Source organism: Hyperolius riggenbachi, chromosome 2, assembly GCF_040937935.1.
Source record: "Hyperolius riggenbachi isolate aHypRig1 chromosome 2, aHypRig1.pri, whole genome shotgun sequence".
NCBI lineage: Eukaryota > Metazoa > Chordata > Amphibia > Anura > Hyperoliidae > Hyperolius > Hyperolius riggenbachi.
Window position 1 is genome coordinate 54,224,014 of NC_090647.1, and position 12,843 is coordinate 54,236,856.

The 12,843-nt window shown below is 43.1% G+C and overlaps 1 protein-coding gene across 9 annotated transcripts in view; it reads left to right on the top strand.

Moving 5' to 3' along the window:
* The window catches only part of FAT3 (FAT atypical cadherin 3), an 863,405-nt gene that overhangs the window by 825,518 nt on the left and 25,044 nt on the right, over positions 1-12,843 (top strand). The window lies entirely within an intron of this gene.

Below are 12,843 nucleotides of genomic sequence, written 5' to 3' on the forward strand. Positions count from 1 at the left end.
CCCAGCTATTGCCAATTCCCGGTAGAGATTCTCATTCAGATTTTGCGAAATTTCAGACCAATCACAGAACTCGGAAGCATTGGACCAATCAGAGAATCCTGAGTCACCATGGAAGTATTTGGCCAATCAGAAAATGCAAAAAAATGACCAAACAGTGGTACTCGAAAAAGGGAATTCCGCGGAATTGGAAACCACCATTGACGGAAATGGGATTTTCTTCGGAGTCGGAAATCCCTATTACCCGCCGGCATAGATTACTATGCGCCCTCCAGGCCACCATGGACTCGAGTAAGATGCAGTTCGGCTGACAGCTATTTCTGGCGGCTGAATTGGACTTTTTTTTCGTAATTTGGGCTCCGTCTTTTGCTGGAGCCCAAATTACCCTCTGCACACCACTATAGCTTTAATTCAGTGGTTGAACTCAATGGACTCTGGTTGAACTCGATGGATGGATGTCTTTTTTCAACCCAAATAACTATGTATGTTTATGGTGGTGCCCAAATTGGCACCTTTTTTACTTATCTTGACCTGTACCCCAGGGAGTGCTTGTGATGGGTCCAGGGGGTACTAAGCCTTGATATAATTAACTACAGTAGGTCTTAAAAAAATAAATAGGCTGCCTGTCAAGTTTCCTGATAAGTGACAGGCAGTCTATCGGGCCAATCAAAGTGCGGGGATAATGTCCTTTAAAGTGATTTAACCCGCATGGGCTCAGGGCAGGACGACTGGAGCTCTCGTCATTGCCAATTAACAGACATAAGTTTCGTAGCATTCAATTTGCTACTCTTATAAGGCACGCTAACTCTGGCAAGGCACGTTAACTCTCATGAAACTCGTTAACTCTGATAAGGCATGCTAACTTTGATAAGGCACGCTAACTCTGATAAGCCATGCTAAGCGAGCAGTAAGGGAAGCAAAAGGAGATAGCGAGCTCTACAGTGAATCAACCCTAATGTCCCTATACTCGGGGGGCTGTAGCGTGGCGGTGGGGGGATTGGGCAGAGAGCGGCGGTGTGGATACACAGAGTTATGTCATGAGGCAGAGAACATGCCGCTGTGTCCCATCTGCCCACCTCTAGTTCTCTTTAAGATATCCTAAGTACATATAAGTACACTAGTTTTAAACCTGAAATAAACCATCCTCCACTTGAAATAACCTTTGCCACATCCTAACATATGAAATAGCTGGGGATCGAGCAAAGACATTTTGTTTTTTGCAGCGCTGGTGTCACTAAGTGAAATTTTGCAGCTGCTGCAGACACTAAAGGGTTATCCCTGACTCAGATCCAGCCTTTGACAGGTGTGGGTTTACACTAAAGGGGCACAGCTAGGTCAAACACTTACAGCAATGGCCATTTCCCAGCGAATGGGTGATTTATATTCCCTTTCAATCACCGAAGTCCAACAAATGCCTTTATTTAGGAAAACATGAGGACATTTTCCTGGCAAACAGCCTAATTCCTCCTTTACAACCCCTATGAGCTGTGGGTACACATGATGTAGTAAGGAAAGAGGATTCCTGTAGGTACAGGTTATCAGAGTTAGTTGTTTGCAGGAAAATAATCAAAGCACACCTGAAGTGAGACGGGTATGGAGGCGGCCATATTTATGTCCTTTTAAACAATGCAGATTGCCTGGCTTTCCTGCTGACCCACTGCCTCTAATACTTTTATCCATAGACCCGAAAAGGCATGCAGCAAAGCAGGTGTTTCTGATTGAAGTCTGACTGCATTAGCCACATGGTATGGTCCTACCTTCTAGATGTCCCCTTACGGGTAGTATACAAATGGAGGTATATTTGTACCGTTGAAACGGCGCCCGGATATCCAGCACCATTGGAATATAGGCACTACTATTGACCTGAGGAAGCTGCTCTGGCTGTGAAACGCGTTGTCTTGTGCTCCAATACAAAACTGATTTTCTAAGTATATACCTCCATTTGTATACTTCCTGTAAGGGGACATCTAGAAGGTAGGACCACACCATTTTATTACTGAATGCTGCATCTACCGTATAGAGTAAATTATACTATTACCTTTTTACCGGGCGCCTTCTACCTTTCCAAAAAAAACGCATTGTGTATTCCCAGCATATGGTAGGGAGGAGGATGAATAGGCCGTTTGAAAGATGTAGGTTTAAAGTAATTAAAGTGTAAAGCCCATGCAAAGGTTCTGTTGAAAAACAAGCTGCAAAGTTAGTGATGCAAGTGCAGCACTGCCCTGCCTCTTTTCCATATCAGATTTTTCTTTCTTTAGTGAATGTGCGTTCTGCTCCCTTCCCCAGTGCCTGGCTGGCAACTCAGAGCTCTATCTGTCTCCTTTTCGCTATTATCCACTAACACTAGGAGGTGCACATTATCCATTCACTGATAGTGAATGGAAGCTCTGACAATGACAGTGTGGAGAATCACTGTTCTGGGGTTGAAGGGGGAGTGTAAGAGAAGCAGGGCATTGCTGCACTTACAGCATGAGCCCAGCTGGGGGCATAACAATAGACCCTGCAAGGGATGCAGCCGCAGGGGGGCTGAGAAGCCACAGGGGGCCGTATGGGGGGAGACATTTGTTTTCCCTGTCCTTAGAAACTGACAACTAAGAGCACAGAGAGAAAAAAAACTTTCTGCTCATTGCACAATTGTTCTAATGACTGCATTTGCTCTGCCTCTGATAACAAATCATACAAAGACAAATATTTGTAGACAGTCCCTATCAGAGCCGGGACAAGGTCCTCCAGCACCCAAGGCTGAGACACCAAAGTGCGCCCCTCCATCCCTGCCTCCCCAGCCGTTACACACTGATTGGTATTGGACTAAGAGGCGCCACAGGGCCCACAACCTCCCCAACACCTTAATATCTAGTTATCTGGCTTGCAGTCACTGCCATGCATCCCCTTTTATTATTTATTTCTGCTTCAAACACAATTAGGAATGACAGCTGAATGAATTCTGCGCCCCCTCCTACACTGCGCCCTGAGGCTGGAGCCTCTCCAGCCTATGCCTCGGCCCGGCCCTGGTCCCTATTGAGTGTGCAGCAGGCTCTTGTGCACAGTGCCCTACTCCAAATCTCTCTAGCCCTGCCCAAGTGCTGTGCACTGTAGTGATGCTGGAGAAGTCTGCAGAGCCAGCTCCGCTCCATCAGAGATGGACAGAGTGCTGCCACTTGGAGAAATCATACAAAAACCTGGCCTGACATATCATTGCTATGCTGATGACACCCAGCTATATTTGTCATTCAAACCTGGCATCACAGACCCTACTCCACAAATAAACGCATGCTTAGCTGAGCTTCAGGAGTGGATGAATATTAATTGGCTAAAACTTAATGCTGACAAAACGGAGGTTCTTGTTATCGAGGGCCAGGGCTCAACAGCAAAGCAGCCCAAGTCTCAACCAACACCGCTAAGGATAGGGAGCTCAGACCTGAACAACTCAGACTGTGTGCGCAGCCTGGGAGTACTGATTGATGGGAAATTAAGCTTCAGGAATCAAATCTCAGCTGTTGTGAAACATTCCTTCTTTCACCTAAGGAATATTGCAAGGATTAAACACCTAATTCCTTCAGAGGATCTTCCAACCCTAGTTCATGCCTTCGTCACATCAAGGTTAGACTACTGCAACGTCCTCTACACAGGCCTTCATAAGAAAGACTTACGCCGCCTGCAATTAGTACAGAATGCCGCCGCAAGGCTGTTAACGAGCCAACCCCGCCATTGCCACATAACACCAACCCTGAGCTCACTCCACTGGCTACCGATAAAATGGAGAATTCTGTTTAAGATTGGCTTACTGACATTCAAATCCTTGCACAATCTGGGCCCTGGATACCTGAAGGACTTGTTGCAACTGCATCACACCCCCCACAATCTTAGATCAAAAGGACGCAACACCATGGTCACCCCCAGAGTCCACCTCAAAACCTTTGGAGACAGCGCCTCTTGTCATGCTGCTCCTACACTTTGGAACTCCCTGCCACACCCAATCAGGGCAGCACCATCCCTGGAAACATTTAAGTCTAAACTGTAAAACCTACCTCTTCAGTCTGGCATTCATGAACATCTGACTATCTCCTCTGTAACACAACCCAGCCTGAAACCCTGTATTAATCTGACACTCACACAACTATGCGCTTTGAGTCCTATGGGAGAAAAGCGCTTTACAAATGTTATTGTATTGTATTATTGTATTGTGTACTGAGCCGAGGCTGGAAGCACACTTATCTGCCGCTTTTCTGTTTGCGTTATCCGCACACCCTGGGCCACATGCAATTCACTTTTTCTCCTGAGGTTTCTCCCAGGTGATATTTTCACAACTTGTAAATAAAATGTCTTTCTCACCATCAACAAGCAAACAAATACTCAAAATAATTTTGACAGTACTTTTTCACCTTATTTTTGGTACTTTTTCCATTACAAAGTGTTAAAAAGTTATTTTAAATCAAAGATGAAAAATTATCACCTAGGAGAAAACTCAGGAGAAAAAGTGAATTGCATATGGGCCCATGTGTGCACGTTTTATTAAAGAAGCTAATGTAATTGATAGAGAAAATGCCTGCAGTGCTTCACTGCTGTCTGTTTTTATCTGCATGGGGAAAACACATTCAAGTGTGCACTAGCCAATTATTTCTAGTGATTTCTAGTTACATCCCTGAGCCCAGCTCTGTAGTTTTCAATATTGCATTTCCTTGAGGTTTGAATGTGAGAGGCAGGGCCGAGGCATAGGCTGGAGAGGCTCCAGCCTCAGGGCGCAGTGTAGGAGAGGGCGCACAATTCATTCAGCTGTCATTTCTAATTGTGTTTGAAGCAGAAAGAAATAAGAAAAGGGGATACATAGCAGTGACTGCAAGCCAGATAACTATATATTAAGGTGTTGGGGAGGTTGTGGGCCCTGTAGCGCCTCTTAGTCTAATAGCAATCAGTGTGTGTTGGCTGGGGTGGCAATGATGGAGGGACGCACTTTGCTGTCTCAGCCTTGGGTGCTGGAGGACCTTGTCCCTGCTCTGGTGAGAGGTAGGTGTACATTTTATAGCACAGGGATTGCACAGGGATACAACCATAACCACACCATAAGGTCTTCTTCTTCTCCTCCTTCTTCTTCTTCTTCTATACTGGAGAAATCTGACTGTGTGAACCAAATACTAAGAATATTTTGAGCTTATTTGTACTTCTGTTTCTAACCAGCAGGCGTCACTGTTGAGTCACGTACTGTCATCCTTGAAGAAATCTTGTTTTAAATCACATTTACAGATATATGTGTATTATAGGATCACATTTTTGGTACAATAATTGGGCACAGGCCAAATGAACCCTTTCATGGCTAGAGCAGTGCCATGTATCCCTGTATCTGTTTATCCAGGGTTTTAGCAGCAGATGGAGCTGTGGCTGGGGCATAGCTACCAGCACAGGGCCCAGTACTAATGTATAATAATGTCACATGTCGCCTCCCGGTACACTTTACGGAACGCTGGTTAAGGGTTCTGACTCTTCCTGTGCAGTAAGCCAGCACCTATTCTGTAAAGGAGTCATTGGGCAAAACTCCCTAACCCTGTGTAAAGTGGTTGCTGGTGCTGGATCCCTGAGGCAAGAGTAATCCACAGAATCGCAAGGAGGGGTCTGCACACGGGCTTATGTCAGGAACAGTGTCCATTGACTTTCCCATGGCACACGTATAGGCAAAAAGCGTTGCCTTGTGCTCAATAAATTATTTTGCTTACTGTACCATCAGTACATTCTTATATGCGGTACGCCACCTCAAGTTGTCTTTCGATTTTTAGTTTTTTTATACTTTTGGCCTCTCCACCGTGGTTCATGCAGAGCTTTTGTTCGGTGCCGCGTATAAACACTAGCTTTTGAAGGCTTTTGGGAAGCAGTTATGTCCCTACACTGGTTTGCCATCGTTTAACGGCTCTTAAAGCAACATGTTGCTTTCGAGATGAGACACAACCCCGGGATCTACTGCCAGGCTTTCATGAAAACCTGCAAAAGCCGTTTCTGAACGCTCCCAATCACTTGAATGGGACAACACCAGCCTGCTCCCTCACCTATCCCTGTTGATCCAGAGGAAGGCGAAAAACCCCCACAAGGCATGGTCCAATTAGCCCCAAAAGGGAAAAAATTTCTTCCCGACTCCAGATGGCAATCAGATAACATCCCTGGATCAACATGATTGGGCATTAACTAGTAATTGTAGCCATGGATGTCTTTCAACGCAAGGAAAGCATCTAAGCCCCCTTTAAATGCAGGTATAACTACTTCCATACTACTTCCACTACTTTGCCATAACTACTTTCTGTGGCAATGCATTCCACATCTTAATCACTCTTACTGTAAAGAACCCTTTCCTAAATCAATGGCTAATACGTTTTTCCTCCATGCGCAGATCATGTCCTCTAGTCCTTTGAGAAGGCCTAGGGACAAAAAGCTAATCCGCCAAGCTTTCATATTGTCCTCTGATGTGATTATACATGTTAATTAGATCCCCTCTAAAGGGGCCCATACACTTAACGATTTTCCCGCCAATATACAGCAGATTCGATCACTGTGATTGAATCTGCTGTGAAATTGTTGCGCAAACGCTGACCGAACGATCGATTTCCATCCGTCCGTGCGGAAGATTTCGCTCGATCGCCGGCGGGTCGGAAGTGCGTCGATAGCGGCGTTCGAATATCCGACAACCGACACTAGCGGCAATACATTACCTGATCCGGGCGCCGCGTATCCCCACTGTCCCGCTGCTCCTTCTCCGCTGGGCTCTGGCAGGCTTCACTTCTTCCTGTCCGGACAGAAAGTTTAAACAGTAGAGCGCCCTCTACTGTTTGAACTTCCCCGGACAGGAAGTGAAGTGAAGCTGGGGCCCTGAATCCCAGAGCGGAGAAGAAAACAGGGGAGACCAGGGGACTCGCGCCGGCCGGATCAGGTGATGTATGCAGGGGGGCGGCGGCAGCTCCACAGATGGTGAATCGTTTTCATGCTGAAATCGATTCACAATCTGTTTGTAGTAAAGGCAGCCATACGATGCCTCTCTGATCAGATTCGATCAGAGAGGGGTCTATCTGTTGGTCGATCTGATGGCAAATCAACCAGTGTATGGCCACCTTAAAGTGGACCCAAACTAAAAATACAAGATTTCAGAAATAAAATCTATTTTCTAAATTATAATAATAAATAGCAGCCTTTTTTCAGCTGCATGATGACAAATATAAAATATTTTACATTTATTGGAGAAACCCCTCCCTTCCTTTCATATTGCCGGCAAATAATCCGGCAAACTAGTGGAGTAGATGGTGTCCAGCAAAGAAGGAATTGCTAATGGCTGCCACCTGTATAACCCTAGTTATGAAAAGAGGAGGGTGAAAAGCATGCACTGAAATGCTCATAGGCTTGAAGGAGTGTTTATTTATATTTGTATGTGTCAGAGTGGTGCAACTAAGTATTTTGAATTAAAAAAAATGTTTGGTTTGGGTCCGCTTTAAGGCGTCCTTTCTCTAGACTAAATAAACCCAGTTTATCTAACCTTTCTTGGTAAGTGAGACCTTCCATCCCATGTATCAATTTTGTTGCTCGTCTCTGCACCTGCTCTAAAACTGCAATATCCTTCCTGTAATGTGGTGCCCAGAACTGAATTCCATATTCCAGATGTGGAATGATGTTTAGAAAAAGTTTATAACCTTTAGTTCCGAAATGTTAGAGGAATAATGATAGGTAGTGTGATTTACAAACATAAGAAAATAAGAGACTGACTGTAGTAGGGATTGGATTGTGAGCTCTTTTGATGGAAAGTTAATGACACAACTATATAGAGTATGTAAAGCACTGCAGCAGATAATACACAATAATAACGTTTTTGGAAGAAGATAAGTTGACTAAAATATATAACTTTTATTGAAAACATTTAAAAACTCTCTGGGGAGCTGCTACTGATTGCTAGTGATCAAAAAACACAGCGGGTAGGAGACTTGATATGTTCTAGTATTAATAGGGTTAACTCCTACCTACCTCTGTACATATGTGAATAAAGACAAACACCCCACACAACTCTACATGTTTCACCCCAAGAAATGAGGGGCTTTGTCAGGGGAAGAAAAGTGCCTTGTGCCAATGCTAAAGTGCAGTATTACATATTATATACATTAATCACATCACATAATAATATCCTTACTGCCAATCCAGCAGCCAGTAAACTAAAGGTTATATTTAGTCAACGTATCTCCTTCCAATAAGTTTATTAGTGTATATTATCCTAATCAGATTTTGTGCACTACAGAAGATGTCAGATCTATATAGATATACAACTTTTTCCAACAAGTATACTTTCTAACATAGGCCATTTCCCTTCAACCCCTGGTCAAGTTGTGCTCTTTACCAAATATAACCTAAAACACACTCCTTCTAGGCATGCATATTGTATATTACTTCACTATGACAGTGCACACTTGGAGTCCCAGAAAAGAGCAGTCCCAATCGGACAGTTTTTGAGACTCCGTAGGAACTGTAGTGATATACAACAATTTAAGAGAGAAGCACATGATTTAAAGGAAAGGCTGAGAGCCAGGGGGTATCCCCACAAATTATTAAAATCTGCCTTGTACAGAGCATTAAAAACTGATCGAAACATGCTATTGACTAAAAAGAATAGAGACCACTGTAATTCTTCACCAAGACTAATTACGACCTATGGACCGCACTGGGGGAGATTAAAAAGAGACTCTGCATAGATTCTGGCCCATACTAAAAAAGGATAAAAGGTTAGCAAAAATAGTGGGACCCAGACCAGTACTAACAGCAAGACAGAATAAAAATCTATCCGACCTATTGACAGCATCTGAGTTCAGAAATAATCCAGGACATCAATTTTTTAAACGGAAAAATGGAATGTACAAATGTAATGACTGTTCCATATGCTCACTAATTGAGGTCACGGATAAATTTACGAATTCATCAGGAACAAAAATATATGACATCAGACATGCAATGACCTGTAAAACCAAAAATGTGATATATCAGCTGACCTGCCCATGTGGTAAATTCTATATAGGAAAAACTAAACGAGAAATGAGATCACGCATCCAGGAACATGTAAGACATATAATAGATGCAGGGAAAGAGGAAAATGCAGAAAAAGAAAAAACTCCAGTTGCTTTACATTTTATGGAGCATCACAATTCAGATCCCTCCAGCTTAAAGGTGAAGGCCATCTATCACCTGAACCCCAGCACTAGATATATGAATACAGATGTACAATTATATAAAAAGGAAAGCTATTGGATTTATGTGTTAGATACATTGAGCCCAAAGGGCTTGAATACTGACCTCAATTTAAAGGTGTTTTTATAGTATGGGCTTGCCTTTTCTGTTTCTTGGTACTGTTCTTTTTGTACTGTTAGGGGCTATTTGCTCTCCTGGAGGGTGAGGGGAGAAGGGCGGGAGCATAATTAGGTGTTCCGCCATAAAAATATAAAAATATTGTTCCCCTCTAGAAAGGTACTTATAGCCATAATTTGGGAAAATATGGTCATTTTTTTTTTAAATAAACATGGGTATCCCATCCAGCTAAAGGCTAGTATTTGAGTAGTTAGGCTGTATACTTTATATCAGGGGTCTCAAACTCGCGGCCCGCGGGCCATTTGCGGCCCGCAATACAATATTTTGTGGCCCCAGGGCCCCAGAGCTTGTAGGGGCCCCCAGTGGCTACAAGAGGAAAAAAAAAATTTTCAAATCGGCCTTATAGTTTTTGAGAAAATCGATTTTAAAGTTGCAAAGGAAAAAAATACACATTTAAAAACCCGCCGACTTTAATGGTTAATAGCAAATCCACCTTAAATGCTAGAAACCCTAAATTTGCAGGATATGTTAAGGAGATCATTAGGAATAAGAGGAAAAAACAATTTTTCAAAAAGACCTTATAGTTCTTGAGAAAATCGATTTTAAAGTTTCGAAGGAAAATAGTATACTTTTAAATGCGGTAAATGTCACTTTTAGTAGCAAGCCTAACGGTAGTGTAATTTTACATGTATCAAAAGAAAGAGCAATACATTTCCTGACAGAGTTTCCAGGGGGTCCATACGCAGCCGCAGCGCTTTGGCCAGGGATCGCTATACAGCCGTAATATGGCTGTATGAAGATTCCGGGCATTTTTTCCTATTTTCCCAATTTTTTTTTTTATGTTTAGAGTGGGCGGGCAGAGGCGGCGATCCGCCGCGATTGACGTCAGGAGGGGCAGAGCTGAAGCTGAAAGCTCTGCCCCTTCCAGGAAATGCCGGCGGATTGCCCCCGGGGCGATTTGGGGGCTCTGCAGCCCTCGTTTTGCGGCGGGGACACGTGAACTCCCTTATGCGGCCCAGCCTCATCCTGACTTTGCCTCCTGCGGCCCCCGGGTAAATTGAGTTTGAGACCCCTGCTTTATATGCATTCTTAAAATGATATATATCTATTTGATTGGTTGGCAAGGCAATGATTATGAAGTCCATTGGCCCATTATACAAGCTATGAATGAAATATGGGACCTTGATAGCAAGAACATATATGACCACAAGATGGTGACTGAACATATCAATGGAAATCTTTTTTATAAATAGAGATACAATTAAAAATGTGACCACAAGATGGTGCTAAAATACCATTACTTGAAGAATGGATGCATTGATCTAACTCACCACAAGATGGAGATATACCATAGACGTCACGTTTTCCGGCTATAAATACGGAACCCATGCGGACTTACGTAATACACGTTCTGACGAAACTCCGGGAGCGGGGCGAAATGCATTAGCGCGACTTACTAACCTATCCGCACGCCGAGCCGCCATGACAGCGTGGTAACTATACTGCTGAACTACAGAAAGAGTCTGGGCCCAGTGAAATACCATGGAGACACACAGCGCAACAACAAGCCGATAAGTATATATACAAGCTACATATCTGTGGATATCAATCTGTGTAGAAGTCCCTGTTGCGAGTGGACAGGTGGACGAGCGTTTTGCTGTTCTAACGCTATCTCTGGAAATTTATGGATACTGCTAACCAAGAGGACTATACAGATAGTTTCAGACATCAGATAAGTTTCAAGACATAAGGTGGTCTGATCAGATGGTGGTCACTATAAACATTGTTGTTTCAACAAAGACACCTATGTATGCTATCTATGCTGCAGCTTCCAATCTAGATCCGGAATCAACTCCATTATGTGGTGTATTTTTTTGAAAGCATGCTAACGTTTCTTTTTTCTGATGGTACCACAGTTTTTTTGTATGGACAATTCAGTTTGTGTGTACGGACACTGTGAGCCTAATAGGCCTTACGTTTTCACAAACTGAAAGTTTGAATAGGCCCAAGTAGTATATGAACTATATGTGATGAGGATACCATGTGTTATATGTTCTAAAATTGAACATATATACGTGATCATATTGGTCCCTACTTTTCTGCCTCTGTGAGAGTATTAAAAATGTTTACCTGATCGTCACTTTGACGGTACACTCAGGATACCTCACGTTTCTTACTGGAGGCTTTGAGGAGTACCACCATGGTCTATGGTATATAAGGCGAGGGTTTTTATATTAAGGGATGGGGTATACGGGTGCATTCTAAGGGTGGCTTGGTGATCACTGATACATAAGCTTGGACTAGCTTTTACCAATCTTTTTTCTAAAAAATTCAATAAACAATTTATATAATTTTGCAATAAACAAATTGCTATGAATTTTATTCTATACTAATAGTGTGCGACATATACTGGCTTGGTAGTTTGGTGTTTTTTGTCGATGGTTTGATGTTGCCAGTGTATGCACCTATTGCCCTGATATTATTTTTCAGATATAATTTTGCATAAATCGAATTTTTGTATATAATTTTTGTCATATTGTATATTACCCCGCGTCCATCTGAAAATGGCGCCTGTGAATAATGGCGCACAGTGTTGCCGCTAATCCGTTTGCCGCTTATCGCTATTTAACGTTAAAGCCTTATTGTTATTTAGCATTAATGCCTTATCGTTATTTACCGTTAACACACAGAACCCTCTCTGTACCTATCGCTAACCCATTAACCCCCCCTGGTGGTGCCTAACCCTAATCACCCCCCTGGTGGTGTATATTGTACTGTAACTATACCTAACCCTACTCTCACACAGAACCCTCCCTGTACCTATCACTAACCCTAAGACCCAGCTGGTGGTGCCTAACCCTAACCACCCCCCTGGTGGTGCCTAACCCTAACCACCCCCCTGGTGGTGCCTAACCCTAAGACCCCCCCCCCCCCCCCCCAGTGGCGCCTAACCCTAACCTTGACAGTGTTACATTTAATCCATTCACCGTTTTGCAGTTAAATAATGTATGCAGTTTGGCTTATGTAGGGCGCTATTGATAAATAACGTTAGTGTGTGCCACTATTGATAAATACCGCTAGTGTGTGCCACTATTGATAAATAACATTAGTGTGTGCCACTATTGATAAATAACGTTAGTGTGTGCCGTTTTTCTTCTTTTTTCCCTGTGCACCATTATTATGCAGTACTACGATAAATAGCGATAAGCGTATCTTTTTAATGCGGCGCCATTTTTATGCATAGGCGCTGTGCGCCATTATTCACTGATCCGATTACCCCACCTCTTGTTTCCTCCCTATTCCTTTAGATTGTAAGCACACAAGGGCAGGACTCTCTCACCCTTTTGTGCCTTTGAATTTGCTATCCATTTTGTACATCAGGTTGCATTTGTCACTGTAATTGCCATGTCTACAAAATCTGTATTATGTACCAGTTTCTATGTTTTTTGTACACCATTGTTAATAATATTAATCTACTGTATATAGCTAGCTGTAAAAAGTAAAATGGTGTTATTCCTATTGCTGAACAGT